General features: G+C 41.3%; 1 long non-coding RNA gene across 1 annotated transcript; it reads left to right on the forward strand.

Moving 5' to 3' along the window:
• Window positions 1-4,563: 4,563 nt before the first annotated feature.
• LOC112913409 (uncharacterized) lies at window positions 4,564-11,336 on the forward strand. Its single transcript, XR_003233685.2, has 2 exons — window positions 4,564-4,736; window positions 6,552-11,336. It is a non-coding gene; the product is annotated as an uncharacterized lncRNA (long non-coding RNA).
• Window positions 11,337-16,543: the final 5,207 nt, after the last annotated feature.

The following is a 16,543-nucleotide window of genomic DNA, read 5'->3' on the forward strand; positions in this document are numbered from 1 at the left end:
ATGGGGAGCCGGCTTCTCCCTCTGCCTGTGTCTCTGCCTCTCTTTGTGTGTGTCTCTCATGAATAAATAAATAAAATCTTTATTTTAAAAAAAATGCCTGGCTTCCTCTCCTACCTAGGTTGGAATACCCAGTTATTCATGTATTCCTATAGAGTTATTGAGTTATGACTGTGGAGTGGCAGCAGTAATATGATTGTAATATCTAACACCAAAATTCCTCTTGAAGGAGTTGTCTTGTTACCTCGCTGACCAACAGGGCCCTATCTGATCCTCTTTGATTTGCCCCCTCTGGCCTATCTCCTACTGTCCTCCTGCATACTCCACTCTCTAGCTTCATCAGCCTCTGTGCTGTTCTTGGAAAAGATACCAGTATGTTGCGCCTGGGGGCCTTGGCTCCAGCTGTTCTCTCTCATCAGGGTAAATTTTACCTCCCTTGTCCAAATGATTCATTCCTTCACCTACTTCAAGAGTTTGTGCAAAAGCCACCTGCTGAGAGAGGTCTTCCCTGACCACCTATTTAAAATGAAATATAGCCCTTGCCCCTCCTCCTTTATTTTCCTCAACAGGACTGAGCATCATCAAATATGTTATATATTATATATATAAATAAAATATGAGATGAAATAGCTGAGACCAAACACATCAACCGGCAGAGGGCTTGCCCATGCTATTAGAAAGACAAAAAATGTTCGTTGATTCCAAAGCAAAACCCAACCTTATGCTTCACTTAAAAGGCATAAAAGAAAATAATTACAAAATAAAAACAAAAGAATTCAGAAAGCCAACGGAAGAAAGGATGGGCAAAAGTATACCAAGAAAATGCAAATAAAAAGAAAGAATTGCGATTTTTAAATCCAAATAAGTAGTGTTCAGTCCAAAAATTATGACTGAGACAAAGAGCACATGACAATGCTAATGGCTACAATGCACAATGAAAATAAAACATTTATGAAAGATATGCAGCAAATAATACAGTAGCTTCTTTCATAAAGCAGAAACCACAAGAGATTCAGAGAATAAAAATATACAAATAATAGCAAATTTTAGTACATTTCTTAGTCCAAGACAAAAAAATTGTACAAAAAATCATTTACAGTAATTGACTCTTTACGTATAGACACATGTATACCTAAAATAATTACTTAAAGAAAAATACAAATAACATTCTGTATCAACGATACAAAAGTAAAAATTCAATTTACCCAAAGGGTGCAAAAATACAGATGTTTATAGCAGCATTATCAACAATAGCCAAACTGTGGAGAGAGCCCAAATGTCTATCAACTGATGAATGGATAAAGAAGATGTGGTGTATTTATACATATATATATATATACATATATATATAATGAAATGTTACTCAGTCATCAAAAAAATTGAAATCTTGCCATTTGCAACAAGTGGCTGGAGCTAGAATGTATTTTGCTAAGTGAAATAAGTCAGTCATAGAAAGACAAACACCATATGATCTCTCTCATATGTGGGATTTAAGAAAGCATATGAACATATGGGAAGGGGGGGTAAAAAACATACCATAAGAGACTTAACAATAGAGAACAAACTGCAAGTTGATGGTGGGACGTGTGCGGGAGGATGGGCTGGATGAGTGATGGGTTTAAGGAGGGGACTTATGATGAGCACTGGGTGTTATATGTAAGTGACGAATAACTGAATTCTACTCCAGAAATCAATATTGCACTGTATGTTCACTACCTAAAATTTAAATAAAAAAATAATCCGTCACTATCAAAACATTAAGAAAGCCTTCTCACCTTGATTTATTTTTCTATTAAACATAGCTTGGCTTAAATGGAAATACCAACTGATACCAAGAATTTCTAGGAAAAATATAATGAAAACATGACATCAGAGTCTACAAGATAAGGCTTAAAGTGTTCATAATAAAATTCATAAATTTAAATTTTTATATCAATAAAAATGAGACAAATGAGTGAGACATCACACTCAAAAAGTTAGAAATATTTAAGTCTTGTTTTGTTTTTATCCAATTTGAATTTAATTTTCTTTTTCTTTTTAAGATTTTATTTATTTATTCATGAGAGACACGGGGGGAGGGGGGAGCAGAGACACAGGCAGAGGGAGACACAGGCAGAGGGAGACGCAGGCTCCATGCAGGGAGCCCAATGTGGTACTTGATCCCAGGACCCCAGGATCACACCCTGAGTTGTAGGTGGAGCTAAACCGCTGAGCCACAAGGGCTGCCCTTAATTTTATTTTTAATTAAACAACCTAGATTAGAAAACAATCTGAAAAAACTAAACCTAGTTCCATTAAACCACATTTAGCACTTTTATAATAAGCTATAATATTGGTACCATTATTTCGAAACTATATTTTATAGGAAAAAGTAAGTAATTTTGTTAACATTAGTAGGTACCACACGTTTCAGCAGAAAAGTGATGAAAGATAAAGTCAACGTAAAAAATTCTATAATGTTTCATTAGAAATGGAATATTGGCACAGACTTATGATTTATTTTTATCTTTCTTTGAAAAACTAGATATTGCCTAGATCTTGCATTGTAAAGTCTGAAAAATAACAAGCCGTTTAGCCATGAACATCCTTAAATGCATGGATTGTGCTCACCAAATATGATTTGCACTGAAAGTAATGAGGACTTCTTTGAGAAACGGCTGATTTGGGTCTAGAGCAGTGAATGTTCCAATATCCAACAGCATCAGAAAGCAAGGAAGCTATCAAGACACTTGTGGTCGTCAAATGAACATAGGGCAAAAGATGGGCAATTTGAGCTTTAAAATGAATAATCACTGCAATTATATAAAAATGAAAACAGAATTTCTAATAGAACCAAAGGAAAATTCCAGAAGCTACAGGACATTCAATAGGGTAGAAAGATGTAAAATGACATATAAAAATCATTATCTTCAGGGCGCCTGGGTGGCTCAGTGGTTGAGGGTCTGCCTTCAGCTCAGGGTGTCAGCCTGGGGTCCTGGGATGGAGTCCTGCACCCTTCTCCCTCTGCCTGTGTCTCTGCCTCTGTGTCTCTCATGAGTCAATAAATAATTTAAAAAAAAAAAAAAATTCCTGTGGACAGCCCCGGTGGCTCAGCGGTTTAGCGCCACCTTCAGCCCAAGGCATGATCCTGGAGACCTGGGATCGAGTCCCGCCTTGGGGTCCCTCTGCCTGTGTGTCTCTCTCTCTGTGTCTCTCATGAATAAATAAATTCTTTTTTAAAAATCTTGTTTAAAAAGCTAAATGGTACTTTGAAAATAAATAAATATAACATCACCTACGTGGAATTCAAGCAAAGCATACAAAAAAAATAAATAAAATTCAACATGAATCACATAATGAAGAACCAATGGGAGTATCCAAACTGAAGCATATTCTGGTAAACCACTGGACTGAACTTTTCAAAAGAGTCCACGCCAAAAAAAATAAAAAAGCCTGGGGAAGTGTTCTAAATTTAAGAGATCTCAAGAGACCTGATAACTACATGCGACCCGTGAGCCTTGTTAAATCCCGATTTGTCTTTTACAAACAGCAGTAGGGTAAGCAAGGTTCTGGCAGGGAGTGGAGGGGGGGGTCAACGACGGAAGAATACGAGGCATACGCTGGATCTTAAGAATGGGGGTGCATGCGGCTCGGTGCATCGGGGCTCGGTGCATCGGGGCTCAGTGTGGGGGGGCTCGGTACATCAGGGCTCGGTGTGTGGGGGCTCGGTGCCTGGGGGCTCGGTGCATCGGGGCTCAGTGCGTGCGGGCTCGGTGTGTGCGGGCTCGGTACATCAGGGCTTGGTGCGTGGGGGCTCGGTGCATGCGGGCTCGGTGCATGCGGGCTCGGGGCATGGGGGCTCGGTACATCGGGGCTCGGTGCACGGGGGCTCAGGGCACGGTGCATGGGGGCTCGGGGCACGGTGCATGCGGGCTCGGGGCATGGGGGCACGGTGCATGGGGGCTCGGGGCACGGGGGCTCGGGGCACGGTGCATGGGGGCTCGGGGCACGGTGCATGGGGGCTCGGGGCACGGGGGCTCGGGGCATGCGGGCTCGGGGGCTCGGGCCATGCGGGCTTGGGCCATGCGGGCTGGGGGCATGCGGGCTCCCCACTCGTCGTCTCAGGCCCCCGGTCCAGCCCGCGGGACAGCCGTCCTCGGTAGGAGGGATTCCGCAGGCGTTCGGCAGCGTCTAGAACGTGCTTGGCGGTCACGGGGGCGGTCACGGGGGCGGCGGGGTGCTGCTGCCGCATCCAGGGCGTCGAGCGGGGTTCGGAGGGAAGGCAGCCCCCGCCCCCGTCCTCAGGCCTAAAACGTCGAGAGCGCCGCGGAGGAGCCGTGGGGCGGGAGAAGCCCTCAATCCTGGGGGTTAGGGAGCCAGCGGGCTGAAAGCAATGAAACTGTCCCGCGAGCAGGTGAAAACGCCGCAGACGTGCGAGTGCAGCGGGACCCGCTCGCCGAGGCTCCGCCCGCGCCGCCGACCCCGCACGCCGCGTCCTTCCGCCGCCGCCGCGCCGCTCCCTCGGGCCGCCCCCCCCCCCCCGCCCCGGCCTTCTCGGGCCGCGCCTGCGCCGTGAGCCCCGCCGGCCGGCCGTCACTGCGCAGGCGCCGGGAGCTCGCCGCGCCCGCAGCGCCGCTCCGTCACTTCGGGCCGGCGGCGGGAGGAGAGGCTCGGGTCGGAGGAGGCTGCGCGGAGCCCCGCTGCCCCTGCTGAGGCCGCCTGGCCTCGGGCCTGCGGAGCCCGGGGCGGGGATGTGCGAGGTGAGTTGACGCGGTGCGGAGCGCGTGCCCTCCCGGCCGGGGCGCGGGGCGCGGGGGCCCGACCCGGTGACCCGCTGCTGCCCGCCCCGGTTAGCCCGACCGCCCTGGAAACCGCGCCCGGGACCTGGCACGCGGCTCCCGCCCGCGGCCCGGCGGCCGGCGTTTGCAGGACTTGCAGGGCGGGAACGGCCCAAACGCCCTTAGCTGCTGGCCTTGCAGAAACAGGCGCGGTTCGGGCGGGCTAGACGGCACTTTACCGGCGCGAGGCTAGAGCCGCTCCGCCGGCCCGGCCCGGCCCAGGCCCACCGCGGTGTTGCCGCAAGGACTTCGACTCCTCGAGGGCCCCGGCCCGCCCGCTCCCGGGGCTCGCCCAGTGCCCAGACCAGTTCTGCACCCCCTGGGCCCCTGCCCTGCAGCTCTGCAGCTGCCCCCCAGCGGGCGGCCCCCGGTGAGCTCCTGCAGGCGGCAGGGCCACCAAGACAGCCCCCAGACCCGCAGTCGGCCCGGCTCGAAGATGCCACATGATTTCCTATCTAGGAGCAAAAGGGCAAAGTTCCTACGTCGTGAATGAATTACAATAAAAGTGAGACAGTAAGTCAGACAATCGTGGTTTTTTTTTTTTTTTTTTTTGACAATCGTGTTTTTATGGCATTTTTTTTCCTAGCGATAAATGTAGCGACAAATAACTGGATTTTTAGAAATATATATATTTTTTTGAGACATTTCTTTTTTTTTAAAGATTTTATTTATTTATTCATGATAGACAAGAAACTTTTGTTAGCGATAAATGTCCACTATGGTAATTGGGAAAATACTGAAAAATATATAGAACAAAATAAAAATCTTCCATAATCCAACTGACAAAAAAAAAAAAGACTATTATGTTTATGTATTCTTTTTTTTTTTTTTAAGATTTTATTTACTGATTTATGAGAGAGGCAGAGACACAGGCAGAGGCAGAAGCAGGCTCCATGCAGGGAGCCCGACGTGGGACTCGATCCCGGGACCCCAGGATCATGCCCTGGGCTGAAGGCGGCGCTAAACCGCTGAGCCACTCAGGGATCCCCATGTTTATGTATTCTTTAGGCCCTGTTCCAGTACATACTAATAGGACAAATAACTGGATTTTTAGAAATATATATATTTTTTGAGACATTTCTTTTTTTTTAAAGATTTTATTTATTCATGATAGACAAGAAACTTTTGTTAACGTCCAAAATACAGAAAAGTGTGCAAACTATAAATGTGCAATTCATAAACTTTCAAGGACTAAAGCAGATATCCTTGGAACCACCATGCAGATCAAGAGATAGACCATCCCTAGCCCCCTTCATCGCCCTGCCCAGTCAGAGGCAACCTCTCCCCCAAACATAACCATTGCCTCATCCTCAAATGCATAGATTAGTTTTGTATGTTCGTGAATTTCAATGAAATGAATCATCCATTAAGTTTTCTATAATATTTGGTTCTTTCACTTTATATTATAATTGAAATTCATCCATGTTATTATTGCTTGTAACAGGTTTTTTTTTTCCTTACGTTATTTTATGCTGTCTGGCATTCCATTACATGAATATAACACATTTTGTCCTTTAAACTATTGTTTTTTAAGTAACAGTATTGAGAATATAATGCATATCATACAATTCATCTATTTAAAGTGTGCAATTCAGTAGTTCTTTAGTATAATCACAGAGAGATCATCATCACAATTGTAGAACGTTTTCATCACCTCAAAACAACTCCAAACTCATCAGCTACTACCCTTGTAGCTCCAGCCCTAAGTAACCACAAACCTACCTTCTGTCTTTATAGGTTTGCCTATTGTGGACAGTTCATATTATACTGATCCTGGATGTTCATGTTATTTCCAGGTTTGGGGTAATTACAAATACTACTACTGGGAACATTATTATTATATATAATAATATATATTATTATATATATTATTATTATAACATTATTATACATATCTGTATGTTATATGTACCTATAGATAGATTATATCACATTGGGATATATATATTCTAAGATATATATATTCTAAGAATGGAATAGGTTATGCTTATACTTATAGTTGATAGTGCCAAACTCTTAAATTTATATCCCAACCAGCAGTGTATAGTGAGTTTTCATTGCTCCAAACCCTCACCAACATTTGGTGGTTGTGTGGTTTCAGTTTACGCTTCTCTGATGACTAATGAGAAAAGAACATCTTTTCAGGTGATTATTAGTCATTTGAATATCCTTGTTTAGTAAAGCACCTTTTGAGCCTTTATTTTCTATTGGGTTTTTGTCTTTTTCTAGTTGACTTATTTATGCTAATGTGAGTCCATTTTCCTTTATAAATACTGCCTCAAAAAAACACCTTTCCCTAATCTTGTGGCTTGCATTTTAATTATCTATTGTTAAATGTTAATAAATGTAAATGTTTTATTTTTATTAAAGTCGAATTTATCAGTCTTCCTTTATGGTTCATGCCTTTGCTATCCTGCTAAAAACACTTATGTGACATGTAAGAATTTACATCTATGTTACATGTTATATCTAAAAACATACTGTTTTTCATTGAGCAATTAGATCTCACTGTGTAGGATGGATCTTGCAGTAGGATATGAAGTAAGGGTTAATTAATTAATTATTTTCAATATAGTTATCCTACTGACCACGGTCCAAAAAACCGTCCTTTTCCCACTGCTCTGGATCACTGCCTTTGTCGTAAGTCAGTAGAAAGACAAATCAGTGTAGATGTTGGAATTAGTAGGGAAGACTTTAATTTTTACTTATTTATTTATTTATGATAGTCACACAGAGAGAGAGACAGGCAGAGACACAGGCAGAGGGAGAAGCAGGCTCCATGCACCGGGAGCCCGACGTGGGATTCAATCCCGGGTCTCCCAGATCGCACCCTGGGCCAAAGGCAGGCGCCAAACCACTGCGCCACCCAGGGATCCCAGTAGGGAAGACTTTAAAACAAGCGTGACAAATGCATCAAAGAATCTTAGTAAAGGGAAGATAAATTAGATGAAGAGATAGGAAATTTCAAGAGAGATACAGATAATATTAAAAAAAAAAAAAAAAAAAGGAAATCCTAGAACTGAAAAATACAATACCTGAAATTATTTGGTAGGTTTATCAGTGGTCAGACACAACAATGAAAGGATCATTAAACTTGAAGACAGGTCACTAGAAATCATCCAAATTTAAGTATACTGAGAAAAAGATGTTTTTAAATAAGCAAAGCATCAATGAGCTGATGGAATAGTAGCAAGTGGTCTAACAGACTTGAAATTGAACTCTTCAAAAAGCAAGGGAAAGAGAGTATGAGGCAGAAAAATTTATTTATTTATTTAAAAGATTTTATTTATTTATTTATTCATGAAAGACACGGAGAGAGAGAGAGGCAGAGACACAGGCAGGGAGAGGCAGGCTCCATGCAAGGAGTCCAATGTGGGACTCGATCCCAGGACTCCAGGATCATACCCTGGGCCAAAGGCAGGCGCCCAACCACTGAGCCACCCAGGGATCCCCAGAAAAATATTTTAAAGAAAATATTAGCAAAACATGTCTGAATTTGTTCAAATATATTTATCCTAGGATGTATACTTGTTTTCAGTGGAGACTTAATCCCAGTATTTTAGCTTGCTATGAGTGGAATTTAGAAGTTAACATAATCCACAGGAATGAGCAGAAGGACATTTGAAGCTCACTCAAAATGTGGAAAACCACCTTATTGGTTGAAACTGCCTTACTTTCCTAAATGTTGCCTATTTACTAAAGGCCCGTACCACCACCCCAATTATAGTAACATCAAAATGGCCTTAGTTTTTCAAAATCTCCCTCGGTGTATAACACAGCCCTGCATATCTTGAGGACCCCTCTCTCAGGTGACCTGCCACTGCCTCCTTTGTCCTCACCCTTTTGAACCATATCTTCTAATGCTCACATATGTCAAACGCTCTCTCTCCCCAAATGCTCCTCCCTCAGTTATCCATATGACTGATTCTCAGATCTTTGTTCAACTGTTTTTTCTTCAACAAGACCTGTGGGTTAAACAAGACAATACAAAAACCTTGCTCCTTCTTTCCTTCCTAGTTTATTTTTATTTATAGCCTTTATTTGAAATGCTATGTATTTTAATTATTGAATTTGCTATTGTCTCACTTTCCCCACCACTAGAAAAACCACTTCCTGTGAGGGGGCAGGGAAATTTTACAAATTTGCTTTCTGTAGTGTCTTTAATATCTTAAATGAGTAAAACCTTATCATTGTAAACATTTTTCTCAGGGCTGACATGCAGGCAACTTTAATTTGTTCCTAATAACTCCCTATATCTTTCAGGGTATTCCTTCAGTTTTCATGAATAAGTAGGCCTGGTAGTGCTCCAGTAATTTACATTATTAAGGTATGCTTGAGTTTCTTAGCAAAAGGAATTATAGCAGTCAAAGCTCCAGCTTTTTAATCAAGGAGAATAAGAAATATGATATGACTGTTTCCAAAGCAACAAAAAGCTTTACCTGATTAAGTAGACTGAGGGTTCCTCCTTATTAGATTGAAGTATCCAACCGAATTGCTGAGGGCCCCCTCACAAAGAAAAACTGCTTAGAGCTAGCGTCACAAAAAATTTGCCTATTCAATTTTAAGCTAATTTGAACCCAACTTTTTTTTTCTCTAGGCATTCAGGCTTCAGGATGGATGATGAATGTTCAAAAAGAAAAGAGATGGAAAATCATCAAAATTACCATAAACTGTGCTGTCAACTGAATGCACGTTCCTTTGTAGCATAAGCAGAGTCCAGGAAAATTATATTCCTGCATTATATAATCCACCAACATCCTCCTAACCTATTGTCCTAATCCTGTTTTTTTGTTTTGTTTTGTTTTTTAAGGTTTTATTTATTTACTGGAGAGGGAGAGGAAAAAGCAGACTCTCCCCTGACCCTGAGATCATGACCTAAGCCGAGGTCAGAAGTCAGACGCTTAACCGACTGAGCCACCCAGGTGCCCCTTAATCTAGGTTATTCTTGAAAGCAGTGCCTGAGACAAAGGTAGGCACATTCTATTTCAAAATGTGATCCCAGGGAGCAGGAATGAAAGGAGTAAACAGGGGAAAAAGGAAAGAATATCCAAGCAAAACAGATAGTGTTATGGAGTAGTCCACCCCTGTTAATAGATTACTTAGCATGTGCAGATTCTTCTCAGGATTCTTATTCAACTTTGTCTCAGAACCACCGACTCCCAAAGAATGAAATGGAGTAGGATTTATCTCTCAGCAGCATCTCGTCCTTGTTGAAGGCTGCTCCTAAGGGGTGTTAACTGCTCCATCTCCATGGCGATGCAAAGACTGGAGAGCCGGTACCACAGCATCACACACTGCTGCATCAGAGAAGCCTTAGGACAGTAAGCTACATTCCTGGTGCATACCTGAAGCGAGGCACTATCAGCACAGAGCAGGGCAAAACCTGCTCCAGACAGTTCACCAGAGCTGTGGCTGGAATCAGTTTAGAGAACGTAGGACGGTGCACAAGAGGCATCTTACAAGCCTATAGAAGGTGCTCGTAGCCTCATCTAAATCTGTATCCTCCTTTCTATAGTCAAAATTCCAGCATCCAGCACTGTGTGGCTCAGTGGGGTAAGTGTCTACCTTTGGCTCAGGTCATGATCCCGGGGTCCTGGGATCCAGCCCTGTGTTGGCTTCATGCTCAGCACCAAGTCTGCTTGTCGCTCTCTTTCTTCTCCCCCAACTCATGCTTTCTCTCTCTCTCTCAATCTCTTAAATAAACAAAATCTTAAAACAAAAATTTCAGTGTCCAGAACAAGGTTGGCAAAAGGGGTAAAGTGCAAAGGTTAAATGTATTAAAAGATGTATTTAATAATAGTTCTGTTAGAACGGAGTTGAATAAAAATTGACTTGGAAGATTCAACAATGATTCTACTTTAAAAATTGGACCTTTGGATAGAGATATTAGACATATTCTCATGTAATCTCTCAAAAACAATCATGAATTGTCTGGGGGGAAGTGGAGAAATAAAAATAACCATTTCTTGTGTCTCTGAGCTTTATAGATCAACATCATTAACTTTTCCTAAAATACTGTTTTTTACTGTCACACAGCACTAGTGATACAGAGCTTATAACGAATTAAGGGAAAACTGGTAGAAAACCAGGAAGGAAAAATATTGGGATAACTTCCAGCACATAAAGCGTTGGCATTAATATTGTTTGGAATGGGGAGGAAACGTCATGCTTTAACTTGTTTCCTCAATTAGGCTCCAACTTACCAGAAATGGTTTTCTCTCTGCCTACACCTTGTTTTTTGTTTTTTGGGGTTTTTTTAAAGGGATTTTATTTATTCATGAGAGACCCAGAGAGAGAGGCAAAGGAAGAAGCAGGCTTCCCACGGGGAGCCTGATGTGATGTGGGACCAGATTCCAGAACTCCATTATAGCACCCTGGGATCACGCCCTGGACTGAAGGCAGATGCTCAACTACTGAGCTACCCAGATGTCCCTCTGCCTACATCTTGTAGTATTATCACCATCCTCTCTTATTTGGTCTGGAATTGCCCAAATAAAATAAAACTTTTGAGTTACTCGATTCTATATATGTTGAGCTCCTACTATTTCCTGTGTACTGGCACCATACATATGAATAAGATATAATATAAAATAGTACATCCAAAAATTTCAGGATACAGATTGTTTTAAGGTTCACAGAACATTCACCAAAACTAACCATATGATTGATCACAAATCAAATCTCAACTAATTCACAAAGGTTGAAATATAGCATATGAATTAAGCCAGAAATCGGTTATGTAAAAAAAAAAAGTCCCAAGTGCTTGTAATTCAAGGATCATATTCCTAATGAGCCACAAGTCCAGCTATAAATCATAGCGGAACTTAGAAAATATTTTTAAATGAATGCTAATGAAAGTACAATATATAAAAACTTGTAGGAAGCTGTGAGAAATGCTTATGGGAAATACATAGCTCTAAGTACATATATTAGAAATTTTACAAAAAGATTGGCTGTCAGTGTTCAGGAAGCTAGGGGAAAAAATGTGTGAAGTAGCTTTTCAGACATTGGACAATTGGCAGCAAAGGACAGATCACTATAGAGGAGGAGTAAGGTGACCCTACAGTTGCCCTGCCTTTCTGAGTTTAAGCAGTCTGGATCATGTTGCAGTCTTGCTGAGTGAAGGAGGCAAAGACGAGACTTGAGCGAAACTGAGATGTCTTGAATTTTCAGGGCACGGTACCAGCGAGGAGGAAGTTGTGCAGAGAAAGAAATTTCAGAAATCCACACACACATCCCTTTGTGTTCATTGCTGAAAACTAAGCTTAATTCCCAAAAGCAGCATGAGATTGGGAAACATTTAATTTCCACCAGCCTTGTCCTCACTGAGAACTCCAGACATTCACTAGGACCCCAAGAAGAGTACACCGTGTAAGCAGGACTAAACTAGCCTGACAGTAAAATTTCTACTCTAGACTTGCCCCCTAACATAGCTTAAAAATAAGCCGTAGTTGTATGGAGCTGACTCATAGGTCAGCTAGGACCTGCTAGAACAAAGTCCAAATGTGTTAGTTCTGGTCCTCTAAGAAGCACATGCAAAGACAGGATTAGATTCACAAGAGATTCATTTGGAGAAATGGTTGTGACCATTAAAATAGGAAGCCGGAGAAGGTATAGTAAGAGTCTCAGACTGCAACACAATAAGAAAGTCATTTGCCTAACCACAGGGAGAGAAGATGGAGGCATCTCATGAAGGGGCACCTATCTATTGTCTTGCCAAAGAGGGGCTTTTGTGCCACATTGCACCGCAAGGGGAAGTCCATAACTTTTCATAAAGCACTATTCAGGCCCATATGACTGCATTGGTAAGTTCCTCCAAATCATTTAAGTAGAAAAAAATACCAACCTTTCACAATTTTTCTACTAAATAGGAAAACACAAAACACTTCTAACTTGTTTTATGAGACAAGCATAACTTTGATTCCAAAACTTGACATTACAAAAAAGGATATTAGAGTCAGACAACATAAAAGACAAGATTGTCAAATCAGACTCAGACTCAGGAATAAGAGATTTTATCCATTGTAAAGTTTTGCTAATAATCTCAAGAATATAAGCAATCAAAAGGACAGGTAAAGCAGAAGTCTTGAACAGTGTCTACATTTTCCCAGATCCTTCCTTCTGGCATTAGGTGAGCTATTTGAGTAAGCTGGAAAGGTACGGTCTCTAAGTGAATACACTTCACACAACATGGGGCATTTTAGGTCATGACACTTCTCTATTTTATACCCAGATAGTTATGTAAGTTATGTGAGTGACATTTTCCTGGGGGCCATGCCCCATAAATTCATAGACTTTGGTTTTGTTTACCATAGTCAATCCTGAATCGTGGGCTTCCTGCTAAAAGTACCTCATAGATAAGGACTCACCTCCTAATAATTGATACTGCTTTATTTACATGAACACTGTTATCAGTATGTTTACAAGAAGATTAGCCTGGGTTATCTGGATTATCTTCCTTCTTTCTTTCCAGGAAACACCCCCCAATATGTTTCCAAGAGATAAATTAATTGGAGGTTAGCTACTTAACTCTCTCCTGCTCAGAAGCCAATTAATCTCACAAACATAGATGCTAAAGTACTGAATAAAATATTGTCAAATATAATCTGGACTATGTAAAATGGCTAACACATCATGACATTGGTTTAACATATGAAAATTAATGTAATTCACTACATAACAGAATAAATGATAGAAAAACATGATACTCTCAATAGATACAGAATAAGCAAAGGACAATCAACACTCAGCACATAAATTATCAGCAAACTAGAATAGACAAGAATTTTCCTAACCTGATAAGGATATCTACTAAAAACTTACTGCTAACATAATAGCTTAATAGTAAAACAGAAAATCTTTCCCCTTAATACTGGAATTAAGGCAATGATGTTCACTTGCATCACCTCTTTTCAACATTGCACTTGATGGCCTATACAGGACAGTGAAGGGAAAAGAGGGAGAGTAAAAAAAAAAAAAACATTGAAAAGTAAAATAAAATTGTTAACCATGTGATTGTGTAGATAGAAATCTGAAATCATTACAAATAAGCTATTAGAATAACTGAATTTAGCAAGGTCAGAAAATCATAATACTGGGTCACTATCAAAATCAATTGAATTGGGCAGCCCGGGTGGCTCAGTGGCTTAGTGCCACCTTCAGTCCCGGGTGTGGTCCTGGAGACCCGGGATCAAGTCCCACATCAGGCTCCCTGCATGGAATGGAGCCTATTTCTCCCTGTGTCTGTGCCTCTCTCTCTCTCTCTCTTTCTCTCTCTCTCTCTCTCTCTCTTTCTGTGTCTCTCATGAATAAATAAATAAAATTTAAAAAAAATCAATTGAATTACATATCAGTACTGGATCAACTGGGAGAAAATAAAATATTTTAAAACAGTAGTATTGAAAACATCAAGTACCTAGAAGTAAACCAATTGTAATATTTATGATTTTTCTGCATGGTAAACTATAAAATATTGCTAAGAGAGGGGCACCTGGTAGTCACTTGGTCAAGTATGTGACTCTTGATCTTGGGGTCATGAGTACAACCCCAACATTGAGCATAAGAGCTTTAAAAGGTATTGCTAAGGGAAATTAAAGAAGATTTAAATAAATTGAAGTATAAATAATGTTAATGGAAGGAAGACTCAATACTTTTAAAAATCAATATTTTTAATTTGCTCCAAATTTATCTATAGAGTCAAGGTAATCCCAATAAAAATCATAGCAGGTTTTTTTTTTTTTGAGGAAATTAATGAACTGGATCTAAAATGGAAATGGAAACAGAAAGGACCAAGAATAGCCAATATTCTTAAAGAATAAGCTGGAAGGCTTAACACTACCAGATATCAATACCCATCATACAGCTACAGAAATTAAGACAGATAGTGTTTGCACAAAGATACACCAATAGACTAATAGAATAGAATAAAGGATAAAACTACAGGTATTTTTCTCTTGAGCAAATGCTTTGTTGCTATACCAGCATCTATCCGCACCCAAGCTCATCCCCTCATTCAAACTGGACAGTAAGCTTCATGCCTTGAGGAAGAGAGGCCATAGACAAATCATCAGAATAAACATGAAAAAAAAAAAAGGTTAGTTATTGACTTTTGAGATTCCAAAAACCAAAATCATGTCATAAAATTTAGGGCTAGAGGGATATTTGTCTGGCTAATCGCTTCTATGCCCTAGCCTCCCTTTCCAAACTCACTCAAAGGAAGAAAAAAAAACATCTCAGAACTAAGTGAAAAGAAAATAAATCACAGTTGAGAAGAAGCAAATGAGTTAACAGCTGGTGAAGGTTTCTGATGAGAGCTTCAATATTCTAAGTTAGAGCATATAAGAACCCCCGGAAAAAAATTTACGTGAAACAAGAATGGAGAGACCAGTACTCCACCTCCTGTCTGGTTATCTTGAGACACTTCCATAGTTTTGATGCTGTGATATTAGAAACTGGAGTAGAAATATCTGCATTGAACAATCAGGCAGGGACACCTAGCTGGCTCAGCCGTTGAATGTCTGCCTTTGGCTCAGGGCGTGATCCCGGACTCCAGGATTGAGTCCAACATCGGGCTCCTTGTGGGGAGCCTGCTTCTCGCTCTGCCTGTGTCTCTGCCTCTCAATCTCTCTCTCTCTCTCTCTCTCATGAATAAATAAAATCTTTAAAAAAAAAAAAAGAACAATCAAGCAGATGGATCCTAAACTACTACACAGATATCAAGGCATCATTGAATCAAACCAATGTTTTTCATGATCTGATTGAAAACATTTGAGAAATTACCCCAATAGCTGACAGACCTGAGGGACCTCTTGGGCGAAGATGTGGTATGAACTCTTTGAAAAGGTTCTGGATAGAAATGCAGATATCTCAAAAGATGTCAGCATGGAGGGTGATATCAGTGAGAACCGGAAAAGTCAATATGAACAGATGCCAATCCAGAATCAAATACATCCCCTAAACCATGACATGACCCAAGTCCTCTGGAGCTTAGCTACAGCCTGGGTGGTAGAGAAGACATTGTAGTAAATTATCTTAAAATATAACATCTATATACCTGGACAACTATTAAAGTGAAGGATTTTTTTTAATTTTTCATTTATTTATGATAGTCACACAGAGAGAGAGAGAGAGGCAGAGACATAGGCAGAGGGAGAAGCAGGCTCCATGCACCGGGAGGCCGACGTGGGATTCGATCCCGGGTCTCCAGGATCGCGCCCTGGGCCAAAGGCAGGCGCCAAACCTCTGCGCCACCCAGGAATCCCTAAAGTGAAGGATTTGGTGAATGTGTGTGTGTTTGCCGTCAGGCAGAATGAGAGATTAAGGAATAAATTAAGTTCAGTTATGGAAAAAATAAAGTCACTTCTCCCACACATCCGAGGGTGTGACTTACCAGCCCATAGCTAATATACCAACACCAAAGTTCTCAAGCAGGACTGCTGGGCAGGATTGCCTGGAGCAAACCATCTGTATTCAGTTCTTTCAACACAGCCTGCAGGGCACATAAGATGGGGAGACATTTATAAAATTCTGTTCTGTGGAACACTAGCTCCATAAGCTACGAATTGATGTTAGGAGAGAAACAAAGTTAGGAGGTTTCTTCAGTGCCAAAATCTCAAAGCCATTCATATGGGAATGTGTAGGGCAACTCTCAAAAAGATATGACTTGACCTGGCCCATGTGGCAGAGTTGTGATACATGGCCCAGACGCCCCTTCAGGGAAGGACTTGTTC

Source organism: Vulpes vulpes, chromosome 1, assembly GCF_048418805.1.
Source record: "Vulpes vulpes isolate BD-2025 chromosome 1, VulVul3, whole genome shotgun sequence".
Lineage (NCBI taxonomy): Eukaryota > Metazoa > Chordata > Mammalia > Carnivora > Canidae > Vulpes > Vulpes vulpes.